The sequence below is a fragment of the Nuphar pumila genome, chromosome 5 (assembly GCF_984573655.1).
Source record: "Nuphar pumila chromosome 5, dmNupPumi1.hap1.1, whole genome shotgun sequence".
Classification (NCBI taxonomy): Eukaryota; Viridiplantae; Streptophyta; class Magnoliopsida; order Nymphaeales; family Nymphaeaceae; genus Nuphar; species Nuphar pumila.
The window spans coordinates 5,419,799-5,441,185 of NC_143253.1; the positions used below are offsets into that span (position 1 = coordinate 5,419,799).

Genomic DNA, 21,387 nt, shown 5'->3' on the forward strand with positions numbered 1-21,387 from the left:
CATCTTTCAGAATTAAAGAAATAATTGCCAAGTGGGTTTGAATAAGCAATTTGGAGTTGCGATAGAATTCATCAAACATGTTAATAACATTAGGCTTCACATAAGACCAAAAAATTCTAAAGAAACCCACATGAAACCCATCAGAACCTGGAGCTTTCCACCCCGACAAACCTTTGATGGCCCTAAAAATCTCATTTTCAGAGAACTTCATTTGCATAATTCTAGCTGGATCTTGCTGAATCGAACCAACATAATCAAGACCAATGACACCCTTCGCAGTAAGTGAAGCAAAATATAAATCTTTAAAATACTGAGTGACAACTGAAATAACGTGTTGATTAAGGTACAAAACACTCCCAATGGTGATTGATGGGACAACATTTCTCCTATGACGACAAGAAGCATATGAGTGAAAAAATTTAGTATTACCGTCTCCGACCGCAAGCCATTTCACCCTTGCCCGTTGCTTCCATCTAATTTCCTCTTTGACCCTCCAGTTCTTCAAAAGCGTTGATAACTCAATAGATCTGGCGTGCAAACTCTGCAAGTGTGAATCAGATAGAGACTCCGAGGAAGACATAGTTTGATACAATGCTGAAATCTCTTGCTCCCAAGTAGCCATTTGCTGAAATTTAACCACGTCTCGATTATGGAGCCAAGCTTTGATATCCTTAGCGAGACAAGACAACTTCTCATGACACCGGATAGCTGCCCACTGCTCATTGGAGGGCTTGTTCCAAGAGTCTGAAATAATAGTGTGAAAGTCTGGCTCCTGGAGCCACCATTGTTCAAACACAAAATTCCTGGCGTATTTAAAACCATCCTCCTAAATAGTGATTAACTGACCATAGTCCGAGATAGAATGAGTCATCAAGACACACTTGACATCGGGAATAAGATCCAGCAAATTTGGAGTGACAAAAACCCTGTCAAGAACTCTGCAACATGGGCGAATCCGCCTATTCGACCAAGAGTAACGCTCCCCAATAAAAGGAATTGGGTAAAGGTGATGCCGATGAACAAAATCTTGAAAACCTCTTATAGATGGATTGGGAAGAATGAGGTTATTAAAATCCTGAATAGACAAAAGGCAATTAAAGTCCAGAGAGAGACAGAGCGCGAGAGAGAGAGAACGAGCTTTCTTAGTGGTTGTTATCTCTTGGTATTGAAAAAGAGGTTGCATCTTTTGGGTGCTGTGATAGGCATGACAGATCTGTAGTTTGACTACATGCATTGGTGGGGTCTTAGGCGATTGAAGATGATTGGGGTAGAGTATAGTTGGTATTTTTTATAGTTTATTTTGGTTCTCTCTTTTGTATTTACATGGTTATTGATATTCTCTATGTTTTGTATTCACTGTCGACAATAATAATGCTCAAAGAAGAAAAATTTTGCAGCTTCTCTAGTAGGGGGTTAGGGGTAGTGGGATGGCGCCTAGACTGTTAGACGGGAAGTATATGTTCAAATCCCATGGGCGTCACCCCCGTGTAAACCAAAACTTGGTGACTCCTTATAGTCGAGGGGCAAGCCCTTTGAGTTTTATGCCGACATGAACAGAGACTATAGTAAGGTAGGTTGAGCCAGCACAGCTAGGTCTATGGGACGGTTTCTCTAAGTAAACTTTTAAAAAAAAATTCCTGAAAAAAGAAAATTTTTGCAGCTTCCCTAGTAGGCTTTTAGACCTATGAGTGAATTTTAAAAGGTGCGGTCCATCATTCGGCCTAGAACAATGGAGTGCTTGGGAATTGTATGTGTGGGACTGTGGGGCATGTTATATGCCCCCCCCCCCCCCCCAACATGCATTGTAGCTACAGTGCATGTTCCGGAGTCCTGACTGAGCACCACGTGGCGCTCAGTCGGGTGTACAGGCACGCCCGTTCACCCCCTACATCTCGCAGGCAAGTGTATGGTGTGCCCGTACACCCGACTGAGAGCCACACGGTGCTTGGTCGGGACCCCAGAACACGCACTGTATTACCAATCACTTATGTACATGAGCCAATCACATGACAACAATTAAAGTGGGGGCTGCAATCTGTTTCTGTGGGGCCCATGTAATGCACATAAGGAGTCAGTTAAGGGATTCCTGAACCTCCTCTCGAGGTAGTGAAGAGAGGGCCCCGGGGGGTTGGCGTAGTGCGGTAGAGCCTTGTCTGCTAGATGGGCAGTCAAGATTCGATTCTCATGGGCATCGCCTTTTTTGGGTTTGCCCACTCATAGCATAGGCCCTGGGGCAGGGGTCCCAGCCCTCCAGTTTTACACTGCGGATGATTGTAGGTATGACAGGCTGAGCCAGCATGACCAGATCTTAGTATCGGCTGCGGTTTTTTGGGTTCACAAATCCAAAAAAGGTAGTGGAGGGAGGCTTATAGCATTTACCTTGAGAACTGCGAGGCCTGTGAATTCAACCATCTCTCTGGTAGGGGCATGACCTTTGAAAGGCCCTTTCAGGTAATCCCAATGCGTGTACTTGAAGACTATCACGGGCGGGACCAAGTACAGCTCCAGCACTTCCCACGCGAACCCACCAGGGAATGCCGTCCTGAATATGTCGTGAGAGGACTCCAAGTTTTCCACCTTGGCCTTGTAGTACTGATACTCCTCCGATAGAGTTGTCCAACAGAGCGTTGTAGCTTCCCTGACGCAGAGTTTCTTCTGCTGACAACTCTTTCCTTCCTACAAAGCCATCCCCCTCATCAACATCATCATGGTAAATTTTCTTCTATTTTTTTATAAAGAACGTAAACTTCAAGTAAATCAAACATAAAGAAGGATAGAACAATCAAGTGATCTCATTTAATACTATAGGATTATTACTGTACTCACTCTACGTAAAGTTTCGCAAAGTGGTCGTGCCTTGGGTGTCCCTTGGCATTGTGACATGTCAAGTGTAGACAATCCACGTTGTTCCGTACAGCAGTAACATTTTGGCATTGGAAAAAAAATTGTCATACAAATTGCCCTGCCAGTGATAAAATAGGCAGATTATATATATGGTTAATATTTGGTGTTACTGAAGGCATAATTGAACTGAAAGTCATAGGTTCAAGTTTATTAATTCATCCATACCACATAGTTCAACATGATTTGTTTGCTAAAAATCAAACTTTAGATAGTGTTATTTCAATTTAAAAATGTTTTTTAATCATAAAATTTTAGTGTATTGTGGGTCATTGATTTTTGAAGATTTTAAAAAACCTCTTTACATGTCACAACCACGTCATATAAAAAAAACTCATTTTCTATAGATCACACCTACGTGGTCCAATCCATAAAAAATTCTCAAAAATACAAAAAGAAATGTAATGACCAATACCACCAAATATTAAACTCATATATATGGGATCATTTGTAAGATATGAGACCCAAGAGGTGGTATGGGCTTTTGTTTGGATGGATCTAGCCAACAACTTAATATTTGAATCATGTTTTGCATATTTTTATTTATTATTTTCATGTGTTAAAGTTAACTCAAAATGATGTATGATACCACTTTAAACTATTTTATCATCACCGCTTGGGACTTGAGTCATGGCTTTTTCACCAATGTCTCATAGAACCTTAGAGATGACGAAATTTAAATAAATCATGTTAAACGCATCCATACAATTAGACCAAACATTTTGTGGCTAGAGTCATGCAAACAAAAGGGTATACTTCCACCGCAGGGTTGTCCCTGTGTGGCACGGGTGTATCTGTTGTTAGATAAATCGTGTGGGCCTACATATATTTAATCACACATTATATGTTGTCTAAGATTAAAGCTCATATAAAATGATCACATATGGTTAGGTTATATGATATCTCATATGGTATGATCGTATTATGTGTATAGACCTCTGTACCTCTCTCATTAAGTTTAAAAAAGAAAGCAAAGCCACGTATAGAGGTTCTAAAAGATTATACTTGTAAAGATCTATAAGAGCACCAATGGATTAAAGTATGCTTCCACATCAAGTTTTAGATTATATTATTTTCAATGATTTAACACGAACAAGTTAACGATGAATTTAAAATTCTAACATCTCTAGTTTTTAGAGGTGCGTAAGGCAGGATGGTCGTGGGCCCCCACCTGTTGTTTTCCTCCCTCACTCATAACAAAATGAAGAGCGATCTCAAGTAATTGGGACCTATTGGACCAAATCAGACCCTCGTAATCAATGCTTAGTGAAGGAAAATAATATCAGGAACCGGCTTTATCAGGCAAGAGTTGGGTTAAACTTGTGCAGCAAAAAAATATTTTGAATATAATTATGAACGTCGTAAGGCCAGAAAGCCTAATATCAGGTCACATGATCACCGAGATCCTGTGTCAAACTGAAGGCTAGGTATTGAATTCAGCTGGCACATGAGAGATGCTGTTGCTTTATCACGGTTGGGGTGTGTAGGGCTGGGTGGGCGTGTCATTAACCCAGAGTTTTATCTCATGTTGAGGCTGATGCAAGAGTGGAGCATAGGACTTAAGTTTATAAAGATCTATTTGGATTCATTTTAGTTTTTGAATCTTTGCATTCCAATATTAGATCTAAGAAGATTAAGGTTTTATTTTTTATATACTTGTTACTTAGGAAGGGAGATCAGTGCTATTTTTTCCTAATTTTTATGCAACTTTCTTGTATTTTCATGCTTTCTCTCGGTTTTAGTGCATAGAAGTAGCGTAACATTGTTTATTTTTTTTTTCGTGAAACTAGGATTCGATTTGCATCAAAAGCAGACTCAATAAGTGGCCCGGTTCTCGGTAAGGGTTCGTTCATGGTAAAAAAAATTATGTATATATGTTAATTGGTGTCCTGCCATTTATTTCATAATCTTCCCCACTTCATCATATAAACTTTTCTTTGAAAGGCATTTGATTTTTTTTTTTTGAAAGGCGACTTCATCATATAAACTAAGAAGAAGAGAATAAGTTTTGGGAAGATTCCATTGTCTCACCCTTTGCCTGATATATCAAAAGGAATTCCATGTTTTCATGACACAACTTTTTCACTAAAACTGCCAAACAGAGATTTGACTGTTAATTTTACTTTTAAAACTAATTTAAGCTATGATGTCTAGCCTTTACTTTGTAAAGCTCTGTCTTTAATTATTTTATTATGTAATGAAGGTATGTCGACCTCAAGAGGTTGCCCATGTGATCTCAAGCTTGCGGATGGAGAGGTCTCTCCCTACCCCTTGTGTAAGGCAAAGTAAGAGGCTCCTTGAGAGTCGAGGGGCCACCAACAGTGTTTTACGCTATAAAAATGGAGACTTTAGGTATGACAAACTAAGACCAGCAAGGCCTATTTTAGTTTTTTATTTTATTTGTTACATAGAGAAATCTGGGCTCAGATTGCAGGTAAATCTTAGATCGGCCCTCCATCTAGGACCCTTTTCCCTAGGGCCTATGGTGGGCTTAGGCTTATGCAACGGATAGCCCCACGAAAGAAAAGAAAGAAAGTTCACTAATTTTATTATGCTTTAACTCACACATAGGAGTGTCAACAGGTCGGGTTCTGTTGGGACCCAGGTGGAACCAGACCTGGCCCTGATTTTTGGGTATGTTATCAGGTCTAGACCCAGGTCTAATCGGATCCACCATAAAAGAAACCATATCCAGATCCGATAAGAGCTAAATGAATCAGATCCGGGCGATACCTAGTAAAATAATATTTTTATCATTTTTACATTGAAAATTTTCAAGTCTTAATTGGAACTCTGGTCAGGCCGGGTCTGGTATAAAATTTCACAAACTATACCCGGCTCCATGTATTAATCGGACCTTCGGGTCTGGACCAGAGTCTTCTTATTTATTACCATATCTGGACCCTATAGGGTTTGGTACGGGTCGGGTCCGGGTAAACCGACCCGTTGACACCCCAGTCACACGTGTTGCTTGAAATGACTTCCAAATCGGTTTCACTCATTCCCTACATATCTCTATTTGAGATTTTATTGATGCAAATTGTTTTGATTAAATTGGACTCCACAAATGCGATCTGCATTATTTATTTATTGAAGGTTGATATTTAAATCACCAAAATCTAACTTCTGTGCAGGATTTTTTGACGATTCAAAAATCAATGGTTGAAAAAATAAGTAAAAAATTATAATTTTAAAAATCATTAGTAAAAAAAGTATGATTCATGAGTCTATTCTTATTAAATCTACCATGCTGAATGCTAGAAAAAAGTTTTAAAATATAACTTAATTGCAAAGTCTTGGTGATTTATCGTTTCCCACCAAAAGTGCTTTGAAAATGTTTAGTCTCATATCTAAGAGAGAGAAGCTTTTCTGGTGGTGTAAATGGAGGGTTTGTTGTCTATTCTTTACTTTGGTAATCCTTGAGTCTTTAGGTGGCTTGCGGACGTTGTTGTGCATCGTGCAACAATGGATGCGTCGTTCGCGCGCGTATGCGCAAGAGTGCTTGAGGGGCAACGTGACATTTTGATGGTGCAATGCCGCATTCGCTCGCAGCGGCACGAGGTGCAAAGGTCCATTTTGACTTTTCGGTTTTCAAGTTGTCTGGCCGTTTGAAAGGCTTTAAAATGCATTTATATAGAGATTATGGTGCATTGTGCCCGTTGGACGGTTTTGAAGGCCTTTAATCAATAGTCAAAGGTGGGTGATTGTTCATGGACCTTTTCATCCTAATTTCAATCCGTCAGATTTATGGCCATTAATATCATTTATCGCAAAACGTTTTGGCCTTTCTAAAAGTCTATAAATCTCTTTGCTTTTCATCTTTTGAGGCATCTGAATTTCTAACTCTCTACTTTTCTCCTTTCTTTTTTCCCAATTTGGCTTGTAGAGTTCAAGTGTGGGAGAGGTCATCTGTTCTTGCGAAGTAGTGACTCTCTTGAGGTTCAAGCCTAGTTGTATCCTGGGAACTCAGTCATAACAAAACCCTTTTCGCATCTTCAAAATTTTCGGAGTGGGGCGATTGAAGTTCTAAAGATTGCGATCTTAAGAACATGCTTCTAGGTTTGAGATCTCCATTTTCTTAAATCCTTATTTTGTCACTTGCAGTAACGTTACTGGATCCATACATAAGGTCAGATTTGATCAAAACAACTAGGTGTAAGATGGTATGAAGATAGGGGATTAGTGGAACCAACTGACTTCAACTAAGGTCTCTCTAGTGAAGAGGGTTAGTGAAGCGTGGGTTCTGAAATGCCTTTTTCGAAGAATATTAGACTTTTTTTTGAAATGTCAGAGAAAAGGTAGGTCTCCAAATTTAAAAATTTGAGCCACAATACTCTGTTTTCCTGAGAGAGAGAGAGAGACTTCTTACATGTCTGCATCTCCTGACAAACCCTATTTTCATTCTATGAGCTATCAAGTCCTCATGAGTGCAACTAGGCTCGACATGGCTAAGTTTATTAGCTGGGCACTTGGAACCCGCATAAGCTTGACTCGAGCTTAGCAGAACAGCTTGTGCAACAGGGTCAATGGATCCACACGTTGGTTCGGCCCTCCTCTAAGAGTGTGTTAACAAGGTGGTAGTTGGGAGGACCTCCATGCCTCCACCGTGTCTCCTTCTCTTCTTCTCCGTACATGTGACTCCTACATTTGTCACCCACTTCTACAACAGCTCGCATTGTGTTTTGTCTTTGAGAGAGAGATGGCTTGCTATGGTTGGGCTTTGATCGAATTTATAGAGCCAGAAGTGACACATAGTCAATTATGATATTTTCGAACCTATCAAGTTGCATGCATGAGATTGGGCCCACCGTGAATAAAGAATGAAGACTTGCTTTAATTAGAAAGAAGCATATAAACCAAGTGGCCTTTAATATGTGAGCTAGAAGATACTTTTGTCATGTTATTTATGCCCCAATCCAGTCCGTGGAGAGGCTCGTTCACTCAAGACGAATCCAGTTTCTCATCTCAGGTGATAGTAAAAACCTTCCAAATCCTCTTACTTTTCATGAAATATACGGTGATTCCTTTCTATCCAAACCAACTATGTGTCAAGACGTCAAAAGCCAAGTTCGCCAAAGAAACGCTCTTGCCTTGTGATGTGGGTTAGTTTTGCTAGTAATTGATGGTTCGAGTAACATATTGCACATTTCAGTTGTTGTTGTGTCAATGTGGGTGTGATGAGGCGTGTGTATTCTTTCACGTGAGTGTGGGTGTGTGTTTGTTGTTGGGTTTTCCTCCTTATGGGACCCATCTATCTTGAAAATTGATTTTCTGATAACTGATCATTTATGACATCATCAGTGGTTTGATGCATATTCATTATCGCAACAGAATTTCTAAGCACGATGCATGATCTTCTCGAGGACGATTTGGAGTATTCACTGGATAGCGATTTGTAGAAGTCCTCACAGCTAAATGACGATTTAGCTGTTCAGAGTTTTGAGGATCAGCGATTTGTGGTTAGTGCTTTAAGCTGCATAGCGACTTGTTTCAGTACTCGCTGGATAGCGATTTATAGTATTTGCTGGATAGCGATTTGTTTCAGTACTCGTTGGATAACGATTTGCAGTATTCGCTGGATAGCGATTTGTCTCAGTACTCGCTGGATGTCGATTTATAGTATTCGTTGGATATCGATTTATTTCAGTACTCGCTGGATAGCTATTTATAGTACTCACTAGATAGCAATTTGTAGTGCTCACTGAATAACGATTTGTGATAAGGCGATTCAGGCGTATTGTAAGTTATGCAAGACGTTTAGTCTTCCGCATTAAATACGGGTCTCGTCCTCTATTTAAAAGATGGATGAGAGAGAGAAAGAGAGAGCTGAAAAGCAGGATGAAAGTGTGAGAAACACTTTTTAAGGCACCGAAAGGGTGTGAAGAGAACAAAGCAATAAGTATTGCTACACTTCTTTCAGGACAATGTCGTGAGGCTGGATCTTCAAAACATTCATTATTTGTTCTTTAGTGAGGTATATCCTCTTTGTTTATTCTTCGTTACACCGTATGTGTTTGTAAGGCTTATGCCCTTTGCCCACTTTGTAATCTCTGCTTGAAAATAGTAAAAGGTGCTGACCTAGTGGTCGCCGTGGACGTACCTCAGTTTGAGAGAGAACCACGTAAATTTGTGTGTTGTTTTTGTTTCCGTTGTTGGTTTACCTTTCTTTCACTGTCATCATTGTATTGCCTTTATCAATTCACACTTGTGGGAAGGCCAGTTTTTTCTCAGCATCTGGTATCAAAGCCTGGGTTGCTCTAGTCTCAGCTCGTTATATTTGTGTGTGAAGTCATGAAGAACAACGTCGGTCTTATGATGAGTTTGAATAGCACAAACTGGTTGACCTAAAAAACAAAAATGAAAGACCTCTTAGTTTGTAAAGATTTGGATGGACCTATAGAGGGTGATAGCGGCAAACCAGAAGAGATGAAAGATGATGAGTGAAAAAAGCTAGACAGGAAAATTATCGGTTTCATTCGGCAATGGATCGATGATAGTGTTTTTCATTATGTATCCATAAAAACTTCTGCGCATGGTCTTTAAACCAAACTTGAAAGTCTTTATGATAGAAAGACGACAGTGAATAAGGCCTTTCTGTTTCGAAAGCTTGTGAACCTCAAATATAAAGAGGGCAGCTCTATTGCAGAGCATCTAAATGAGATCAAAAGCATTGTAAATCACTTGGCTACAATGAAAATCACTTTTGATGATAAGTTGCAAGCCTTGTTGCTCCTTAGTTCCCTTTCTGAGAGTTGGGAAACCTTGGTGGTCACAGTTAGTAACTCCGCACCTGATGGAACGACAACGATGAGCTAAGATACCAACAATCTGTTGAATGAAGAAACTAAAAGAAAATCATCAGGTCCTTCCCTCTTTGAGGCACTTGTGATTGAAAATCATGAGAAAAGAAGGAGTAAGAGCAAAACTCTACACTATCGTGAGAAATCCAGAGGTCACTCACGCTCGAGTTCAAAGAAAGACGCCAAGTATTATTATTGCCACAAGAAAGGACACATGAAGCAGGAGTGTAGAAAGCTCAAGGAGTAGAACAAATAGAAAAGCTCAGAAGAAAAGGAAAGTGCTACAACAACAGTTACAGATGAAATCTCATGATTATTTGTGATAGTACTAGCATCAATTTGATTGATCAAGAGATTGATTGGATAATCAATTCTGGAGCTTCATTTCATGTTACCTCGTGGGTTGATTTCTTCACTTCCTATTCGCAAGGTGATTTAAGAAATGTTCGAATGAGAAATAAAGATGTGTCAAAGATTGTTGGCATATACGATATTTGCTTGGAAACAAACATTGGCTGCAAATTGTTGCTCAAAGATGTTAGGCATGAACCAGACATCCGACTGAGTCTGATCTCTGTCGGAAAGTTGGACGATAAAGGCTACAACAATACCTTCAGTGACGGAAGGTGGAAGCTAAACAAAAGCTCCTTGGTGGTAGCAAGAGGAACAAAGACCTGCTCCCTCTACACTTTGCAAGCGAAGATCTGCAAGAGTGTTGTGAATGTTGTGGAGAATGACTCGTCCATAGAGTTATGGCATAAAAGGCTTAGACATATGAGCGAGAAGAGGCTGCAAGTCTTGGCCAAGAAAGAGCTCTTAGCAAGGGCAAATTATACATCTTTGGAACCATGTGTTCATTGCTTTCATGGTAAACAAAATATGGTTTCTTTCTATAGAAGCATTGCATCTAAAAAATCTCATATTCTAGATCTTGTACATTCTGATGTGTGTAGACCTTTGAAAGTCAAGACACTTGATGGTGCATTATATTTTATGACTTTCATAGATGATCACTCTAGAAAAGTCTGGGCTTATACACTGAGAACTAAAGACCAAGTTCTAGATGTATTCAAGCATTTTCATGCCATGATTGAAAGAGAAACTGACAGACAATTGAAATGTTTTCGCTCGGATAATAGTGGCGAATACATTTGGCCATTTGATCAGTATTGCATCAATCATAGCATCAAGCATGAAAGGACAATGAGGATGATGCCTCAACAGAATGGGGTTGCTGAGAGAATGAATCGCACCATTCTTGAGAGAGTTAGATGTTTGCTGTAACACTCTAAATTGCCAAAATCTTTCTGGGGTGAGGCAATGAGGACATCAGTTGATCTTATCAACTTGTCTCCTTCTATTCCCTTGATGCGAGATGTTCCAGAGAAAGTTTGGACTGGGAAAGAAGCTTTCTATAATCACTTAAGAGTGTTCGCCTGCAGAGCTTTTGTTCATGTTTCAAAGGAAGATAGGTCCAAGCTTGATCCAAAGGCCAACCAGTGCATATTTCTTGGCTATGGCCATGAAGAATTTGACTACAGACTGTATGACCCTTTTAATAAGAAGGTGGTCAGAAGTCGAGATGTTGTCTTCTTAGAAGATCAGACCATTGAAGACATTGGTAAGTCTGAGCCATTAGACTCTAGTAAAGGTGATCTTGTTGACTTAGATCCCCTTGATGCACTGGCTATTCATGATTTCGTGGAGGAGATGTCACCTCCTCATAATGATGCATAGGAAGGAAGTGCTGAGACAGAAATTGAGAGAGAGCCAACACCCCAAGAGTCACTTCCTCAGACTCTGGTAAGGAGGTCCACTAGAGAGAAACAACCATTTAGAAAATACTCATCAAATGAGTATGTAATGATTACAGATCAAGGAGAGCCAGAAACTTTTCAAGAAGTTTTAGAGAATGAAAACAAGTCTGAGTGGCTCAAGGCAATGAAAGAGAAAATGAATTCATTGCATGAGAATCACACATTTGATCTGGTAAAGCCACTTAAAGGGAAGAAGGTGTTGAAGAACAAGTGGGTCTTCAAGCAGAAGACTGATGGGAATGTCTCTCAACCTAGATTCAAGGCACGGCTTGTCGTGAAAGGTTTTGGTCAGAAAAAGGGAGTTGACTTTGATAAGATCTTCTCACCAGTTGTGAAGATGTCCTCCATTCGAACTGTGCTCGGTATAGCAGTAACAATGAACTTAGAAGTTGAGCAGCTTGATGTAAAGACTGCATTTCTGCATGGTGACTTGGAAGAAGAAATTTATATGAAGCAACCTGAAGGCTTCATTGACAAGGACAAAAAACACCTTGTCTGCAAGCTGAAGAAGAGCGTGTATGGATTAAAGCAAACATCAAGGCAGTGGTATAAGAAGTTTAATTCTTTTATGACTAAGCATGGATATTCAAGAACCTCCACAAACCATTGTGTGTTTATGAAAAAAAATTCAGATGAAAATTTTATCATTCTCTTGCTTTATGTGGATGATATGTTGATTGTAGGCCAAGACATTAGCAGGATAAGCAAGCTGAAGTTGGAGATAAGTGAGACCTTTGCCATGAAGGATTTAGGTCCAGCAAAGCAGATTCTTGGGATGAGAATCGTTCGTGACAGATATGGTTATCTCAAGAGAACTATATCAAAAATGTTCTTGAGTGGTTCAACATGGATAAAGCAAAGCCTGTCAATTGTCCTCTTGCAGGGCATTTCAAACTTAGCTCAAGTCAATATCCTGCAAATGATGAAGAAGAAATCGAGATGCAGAAAATTTCTTATGCTTCGGCAGTAGGTTCTTTGATGTATGCTATGGTCTGTACTCGACCAGACATAGCTCATGTTGTTGGAGTTGTTTGTTGATTTCTATCAAATCCAGGGAAAGAACACCAGGCGGCAGTGAAATGGATTCTAAGGTATCTTCAGAGCACTTCAAAGATGAGTCTGTGTTTTGGAAATGATGAACCTATTCTCGATGGGTTCACAAATTTTGATTTGGCTGGTGATGTCGATAGTAGAAAATCTACTTTTGGGTATTTGATTACTTTTGCAGGAGGAACAGTTGCATGACAGTTGAAATTACAAAAATGTGTAGCTCTCTCCACCACAGAAGCTGAGTTCATCACCATTACAAAAGCAAGTAAAGAATTATTGTGGTTGAGGAAATTCTTGCAAGAGTTGGGCTTGAAGCAAAAAATGTATGTTCTCCACTATGATAGCCAAAGTGCAATTCACTTGAGTAAGAATTCCTTATTTTATTCAAGATCAAAACATATTGATGTTCGATACCACTGGATTCAAGATGTCTTGAATGACAAATTGTTGCAACTTGAGAAAGTTCACACTGATGATAATACATCAGATATGTTGACTAAGGCATTCCCCAAGGACAAGCCTGAGAAGTGTCGATTACTAGCAGAAATGGTAGAAGCCTCCTCATAAGTCGGGAAGTGGGGAAATTGTTGGGTTTCCCTCCTTATGAGACGAATCTATCTTGGAAATGGATCGTCTGATAACTGATCATTTATGGCATCATCAGTAGTTTGATGCATATTCATTATCGCGACAGAATTCCCAAGCACGATGTTTGATCTCCTCGAGGATGATTTAAAGTATTCACTGAATAGAGATTTGTAGAAGTCCTCACAGCTGAATGACGATTTAGCTATTTAGAGTTTTAAGGATCAACGATTTGTCAATGTCGATTTGTGGTTAGTGCTTTAAGCTGCATAGCGATTTGTTTCAGTACTTGCTGGATAAAGATTTGCAGTATTCGCTGGATAGTGATTTGTTTCAGTACTTGCTGAATAGCAATTTGCAGTATTCGCTGGATAGCAATTTGTTTCAGTACTCGCTGGATGGCGATTTATAGTATTCGTTGGATAGCGATTTGTTTCAGTACTCGCTGGATGGCGATTTATAGTATTCGCTGGATAGCGATTTGTTTCAGTACTCGCTGGATAGCGATTTGTAGTACTCGCTTGATAGTGATTTATGATAAGGCGATTCAGGCACATTGTAAGTTGTGCAAGACGTTTAGTCTTCCGCATTAAATGTGAGTCTCATCCTCTATTTAAGAGATGGATGAGAGAGAGAAAGAGAGAGCTAAAAAGCAGAAAGAAAGTGTGAGAAACACTTTTTAGGGCACTGAAAGGGTGTGAAGAGAACAAAGCAAGAAGTGTTGCTACACTTCTTTCAAGACAGCTTCGTGAGGCTGGATCTTCAGAACATTCGTTCTTTATTCTTTAGTGAGGTATATCCTCTTTATTTATTGTTTGTTACACCGTGTGTGTTTGTAAGGCTTATGCCTTTTGGCCACTTTATAATCTCTGTTTGAAAATAATGGAAGGTGCTGACCTATTGGTCGCCGTAGACATACCTCAGTTTGAGAGGGAACCACATAAATTTGTGTGATGTTTTTGTTTCCGCTATTGGTTTACCTTTCTGCCACTGTCATCGTTGTATTGCCTCCATCGATTCACACTTGTGGGAAAGCCAGTTTTTTCCCAACATTTGTGTGGGCAGGGGCAAGTGTGTGTTTGCGAACTGGTCTATGTGCATCCACATTGGTGAGAGTCTATGTGTGTGCAGGTAGAAGAGTGTGTGTGTGATGTTTGTCCAAGAGGGTGGGGCTTTGGGTTCAATGTCGATCCTTTGCTATGGCGTGCTTTATTCCTTACTCGTTGTAGTTGTTGCATCAGTCTCCTCCTCTACAAACCTGCAGCTACATTATGGGGAAACGAAACAATCTATTTTCCCTTCCAGAGGGCTATAGTCTTTTCTGCAGGATCTGAGCTTTCGACTACTGATTGTCATCATAGCTGGAATGTCAGCGGCTTCTACTCTTTCCTCTACGAAAGGTGTTTCTGTTTCTAAACTGTTTACAGTTTGCAATTGTTTTCCTTCTGCAGAATCTAGATCCACAGTTGCGGTGGGAGGTTTTAGGTCATGTTCGTCATAAGTGGTCGGACTTTTCTATTGCCGGATTTGGAGTTGCCCAACTACCACTTGTTGCTGGCCCATTTCCAAGTTTGCTCATTCTAGACGCATTTAGCAAGGCATTTGGATGGGACTGTTATCATTTGGTGTTGCTTCAGGTAGACACTGTTCGGTCAGCTATGAATTTGGGACAAACTAAATTTAATGTGTTGCTTGCTTTTTCTCTCTAATGTATTCTATTTTTTTTATATTTACTATTTTTCAACTTCTCTAGTTCTAATCAACAACAAGTGATACCTCGTCGATTATTGTGTATTTATATTTGTATTTGTATTTGTATTTATATTTGTATTTGTATTAGCTTTTACTTATAATATTCTATCCTTTCTTTAAAGAAGACATATTCTTGAAAAAGAGTATTTTCAAAATATCAAGCATTTCAAAGCTTTCAAGACTAGTGCTGTAAATTTTAATTAGCTAATAAGTTGAATGTTGTAATAGGCAAGGGTTCCCTCACTTTGTTGGACGGGTGGGGGTAAAGAAGTTAGTCCAAGACCATAAAATTAGGTTAGCCACTTGGAACATAGGGTCTTTAACTGGTAAGTTGGTAGAGTTAGTAGATGTTATGTGTAGGAGAAAGATTGATATTTTATGTCTTCAAGAGACCAAATGGGTAGGTGAGAAAGCTAAAGTGATAGAACCTTGGGGATATAAGATTTGGTATACAGGAATAAATAGGAATAGGAATGGAGTAGGGATTGTTATGAGTCGTCAGTTTATAGATAATGTAGTTGAGGTCCGTAGGAAGGGTGATAGAATTTTACTTATTAAATTAGTATTAGGTACGGATATTATTAATATTATTAGTGTTTATGCACCTCAAGTAGGTTTAGATGATTCCATTAAGCATCAATTTTGGAAAGATTTAGATGGAGTAGTACAAGAGACATCTTATGGAGAAAAGCTTTTCATCGGCGGTGACCTTAATGGACATGTAGGCATTAGTAGGGATGGATTTGAGAATATCCATGGAGGCTATGGTATAGGAGAAAGAAATGAAAGTGGAGAAAGGATTTTAGATTTTTGTTTGTCCTATGATATGATCTTAGCAAACACTTGGTTTAGGAAGAGGGAGTCTCACCTAGTAACATTTAAAAGTGGGGTTAATACGAGTCAGATAGATTTTTTCCTACTTAGAAAGAGAGATAGGGGTTGTTGCATCGATTGTAAGGTTATACCAGGAGAAAGTGTAGCTACACAACATAGAGTCTTAATTTTAGATCTTAGAATTAGACAATGCCGCAAAAGGGATAGACATAGGATAGATCCTAGAATTAAGTGGTGGGCACTGAAAGGAGCTAAACAAGGAATGTTTGTAGAGCAGGTAGTTAAGGAAGTTGATTGGTGTCTCGAGGAGGATTCAGAATCAATGTGGAATAAGATAGCGGGTGGTATGAGAAAAGTAGCTAAGGAGGTATTGGGTGAGTCTAAAGGCGGTGCACCACTAGGTAAGGATACATCATGGTGGAACGAGGATGTCAAATTAGCTATTAAGGTTAAAAGAGAGTGTTATAGAAATCTAAGTAAGAGTCGTGATAATGAGAATTTGGAGAAGTATATGATAGCAAAGAAGGAAGCTAAAAAAGTTGTTCGAAACGCGAGGGCTAAGGTATATAAGGAGGTTTATGACAAGTTGGATACCAAAGAAGGCGAGAAGGATATTTATAGGCTTGCAAAGATGAGAGATAGGAAATCGAAGGATTTGGGTATGGTTAGATGTATCAAAGATGAAACGCAAAGGGTTTTAGTCAAAGATGAGGAGATTAAGGAGAGATGGAAAGATTATTTTGATAAGCTATTTAATGATAGTCATGCTCAAGATCTTGGAGACTTCTCCATTCCTTTTCATGAGATAAATCGTGACTTCATGCGCAAGATTCAAAAGAAAGAAATTGCAGAGGCTTTGAAGAAAATGAAATCAAGAAGGGCAGTTGGCCCAGATGGTATACCTATCGAGGCTTGGAAATGCTTGGGAGAGAAAGGTTTAGAATGGTTGACAAATCTTTTTAACTTGATTTGGCGAACAAATAAGATGCCTAATGAGTGGAGGAAGAGTACTTTGGTGCCTTTATATAAGAATAAGGGTGATATACAAGATTGCACAAACTATCGTGGTATAAAACTCATGAGTCATACTATGAAACTTTGGGAGAGGGTGATTGAGTCTAGGTTGAGGAAGGTTGTCATGATATCGGAGAATCAATTTGGTTTTATGCCTGAAAGATCAACTATGGAAGCTATACATCTTCTTAGACAACTTATTGAAAGATATAGAGAGAGGAACAAAGATTTTCATATGGTTTTTATTGATTTAGAGAAGGCATACGATAGAGTACCTAGGGACGTTCTCTGGTGGACAATGATGAAGAAAGGTGTTTCTCTCAAGTACATTAGTATAATTAAAGATATGTATGAAGGAGTAGTAACCAATGTCCGCACTTGTGGAGGGGTGACAACCAATTTTCCGATAACGGTTGGGTTACATCAAGGATCTGCTTTAAGCCCTTTCCTATTTGCGATAGTGATGGATGAGCTTACGAGATCAATTCAAGAAAATGTACCGTGGTGTATGTTGTTTGCTGATGATATTGTTTTGATTGATGAGTCTAGAGCTGGGGTTAATGCTAAGTTAGAATTATGGAGACAGACATTGGAAGCTAGAGGTTTTAAGTTGAGTAAGAGTAAGACTGAATATATGGAATGTCGGTTTAGTAAGCAACGAAGTAGTGATGGGAGTGTAGTGAAGCTTGGTGAGCAAGATATACCGGTGAATGATTATTTCAAATATTTGGGATCCATCATTCAAAAGTATGGAGAAATTGATGGAGATGTAAATCATAGGATAAAGGTTGGGTGGATGAAATGGAAAAGTGCTACTGGAGTGCTGTGCGATCGTAGAATGCCATTGCGGTTGAAGGGAAAGTTTTATAGGACGACTATTAGACCCGCTTTACTATATGGTACGGAATGTTGGGCTGCCAAGAGACATCATATTCAAAAAATGAGTGTAGCTGAGATGCGGATGCTTAGATGGATGTGTGGAAATACAATAAAAGATAAGATTCGGAACGAAGAGATACGTAAGAAGGTAGGTGTTGCACCCATTGAAAATAAGATGCGAGAGAATCGTTTACGGTGGTTTGGACATATTCGGCGAAGGCCTAATGATGCTCCAGTTAGAAGGTTGGAGAAATGGGAAAATATATTAGTTAAAAGAGGTCGGGGTAGGCCTAGGAAGACTTGGATGGAGATGATAGGAAAGGATATGAATGCTTTGAACCTCACCGAGGACATGGCGTTGGATAGAAATGATTGGAGGAAAAGGATTCATGTGGAAGACCCAAAATGAATTTCTTTTTTGGTTCATATCGCTGACCCCAATTGTTTTGGGATGAAGGCGTAGTTGTTGTTGTTTGTTGTTGTAATAAGTTGAATGTTGTAAAACCACCCCAATGAAATCGTCAAGTGAGAGAAAGAAAAAACAAAAACAAAAACAAAAACAAATTGGGAAAGATGGTTCTCCTAAAATCAGGATCCGCCTTCCCCTTTATCGTGGGGGGAAGGAAAAGAGGGGGACGAGGATAAACCTCACCCTTTATGATCGACGAGTGGAAGTGAGGTTTATCCTTTCTCCTCCACCTGTCAATCAAGCAAGAGAGAGAGAGAGAGGTGAAAAAAATTTAAGAAAGTTACAGAGAGAGGGGAAAGCTTATCTGAACTACCGTCGACGACACCGCAGGTACAAATCCTTCTTTTTCATGATTTTTCGATCGATCCGAGGATCGGTAGCCATGTCTGCTAGCGAGTTACAGGAAAAAAAAAACTTTGCAATAGAGAGAGAGAGATAGAGAGTGAGAGAGAGGACCGGCCAACCGATACCTCTACAACAGAGAGGGAGAGAGAGACCACCAACTCCGACTTCTTGTCCCTATGCAACAGAGAGAAAGGGTGAGAGTCGGATGTGGCTGCAGGACCCCTTTCATTTTTTTATACATTATAAGACCGAGTCAGTCTAGATTGCAGCTAGACCAAACCAGGTAAGTAAAAAAGAAGAAGAAGGTATCAAATCAAACCGGTTCTTAGACTGAACTGGTTTGGGTGTGAACCAGATCGAGTCAGGTCTGACTAGGTCTCGATTCTCTGTTTGGATCCGGTCTGATCTGGACCAGACCAAATCTGGGTCCAATTTGATCTATTCAGTCTGGATCGATCCAAATGGAATTGGATCTAGATAAATCTGGGTTTGGATCATGTCTGACAGATCTTGATTCAGATCAGAACGGGATTTTGTTTGGATCAATGTTGGATTCAGAACAAAACTAAATCTGATTCAGATCAATGCTGGATCTAGATCAAAATTTGGTTTGAATCTAGTTTGGCAATTCTACTTTTGAATGAGAGTTGAATTCAGATCCAACTCATAACTGGATGGATCAGATCTAGATCAAGATCAGAACTGGGTCTGGATTTAGTGTGACAGTTCTAGATCTAGATCAATATCAGAACTGGGTCTGGATTTAGTCTAATAGTTATAGATCTAGATCAGAATTGGGTCTGGATCCAATCTGACAATTTTGAATCCAAATCATAAATGGATGTGGATCTAGTAAATGATTAGTTTTGAATTTTGAGAATCTAATTGAGTTTTTGAACCAAATCTAGATGGGTTGAGACTAGGTTCAATAAACCTAGTACTTTAAACTTAGAAGGATGAGTCAGGTCAAATCATAAGAATTGAAATGACCAAATTACCCTTGTGTGTACCTAAGATTCGATTAAATAAAATGGGTGTAACTTTGCATTTCGAACTCAGAAATGAGTGAGGTTTGGTGAGTTAGACTTGTATCATAGAGAAAAATCTTTTTGTCCTCTGGTTCTGGTCAAACCAGGGGTACAAAAAATCAAGGTTTGATGAGTCAACTCAAGGTGGGTATTTTGGTAATTTTGTCAAAATATAAAAAATTATGGGTATTAATACCACCATACATGTGTGATGATCAGATCCTACTGCTAGAGCCTCTTGAGACTTGAATGTAACTAGAGTACAACATTCATATTCGAGGTAAGGGACGTTATAAGTAATCTTAGTTGTGAATAAATTATTTTGCATTGCATGTTGATGTTATGTATTAGCATGACTAAAAAGATAGCTTTTGAGTGTGAACATGATATGCATAAAATGATCATGCATGAAATTATTGCAATGAGATGATTACATATACATGTTAGTCATGATATGCCATGCATATTAGAAAAAAAATATTTTTATAATAGCATATCTATGTTATAATTTGCAAATAACATGCACCATGATGAGATTGTGATTAAACTTGAATTCCTTTATTTTAAGCATGTCATATGAATTTTTACATTAAGATTATCATGCATAACCTTTTAAATTCTGAAAGTGGCAAGTGACAAGAGTGCAACCATCATAGAGAGTGGGCCACTAGTGATTTAACGACGTAGAGACCCTACATTGTTGCATGCTTAATATGATACAAGTGTAAACCCTAATGTTATCTTGAGATTGAGAGTGAGATTATTCATGATCATTTTACGATATCACTCATGAGAGAACAAGTGAAACACAAACTTGAGAATAAAGTTCAATGTAATGAACTTAAAATGTAACTTAAGGTTATATACACACCGTATTTGGGACTCTAGACGACCATGGATGGTTGAAAGCCATCATGGTTAGAATGTAGCATGAACCATACCGATATTGAGTTTGAAACTAGCCTCCAGGCTAGCTATCAGTAGGGTCCTCTTTTTGTTTCACTGCAGTGCCTGGTAATCCGGAGATTAATAAGAGTGAAATAAACACCCGCTAAGAAGCATTTTTTCTAACATAAAAAGGTCGCTGCCGCAGTTCTGTGGTAGAGTGGTTCCTTCACGAACAAGCATCGAATAGATAATTTTGTTTTTTCTTTTCGAATGAAAGAAAATTTATATAACCACCAAGGTGGTATCCCATGTGGTAAGCAGGGTCCTGTGCCAAGCTGAAGGCTCGGGTTCAAATCCCTCTGCCACATAGGGCTTAAGAGATATCTGGTAGGGGTCTGCCTAACCCAAGCTTGCCTATCCAAAAAAAAAACATAGTCCACATGTAAGGTACCACTGACATGATGGGGCTGATAGTGAATCACCAACTAACACAATTTAGTTGCAAAAATTGGACTTACGCCACACATGAGCTGTCAAATTGTGCTCGCTTCACACCACATCCAAATCTTTAAAGTTCGGTATGAGGAATTAGCACTTTATTGAAAAGTCACGTTTAAAGTGATCTGCAACAGGTTGTGGTTGGACTAAAGCAGGCTGTAAGCAGTTCAGATAGGAACTGGTCGAGGTCGATCCATATCTGCATCCATTTGTGATGAACAGGTTATGTTTGGTATACGCGAGCACTTGTCCCAGATTATAGCACAATAGTCCAACGTATGCCCATCTAGGGGTGGCAAAATCTGACACGACCCGCTTCTTAGCCAGGTTCGGGTTTGGCTTCAACGGGTTCGTGTCGTAAACGGGTCGACCCGCCTAACTCATTTATTAAATGGGTCAGGTTCGTGTTAGGGGTATGCCAACCCATTTTACTCGTTTAATAAACGGGTTAGGCGAGCGGGTCAACCCGTTTACATAAACCTGTCAACCCGTTTATATTTAAAATGGTTCTTTGAGATGATTAAATC

At 39.3% G+C, this 21,387-nt stretch overlaps 1 pseudogene; it reads right to left on the reverse strand.

The window, feature by feature from the left end:
- Positions 1 to 2,334: 2,334 nt before the first annotated feature.
- On the reverse strand, positions 2,335 to 7,577 carry LOC149836571 (pathogen-related protein pseudogene; annotated as a pseudogene).
- Positions 7,578 to 21,387: the final 13,810 nt, after the last annotated feature.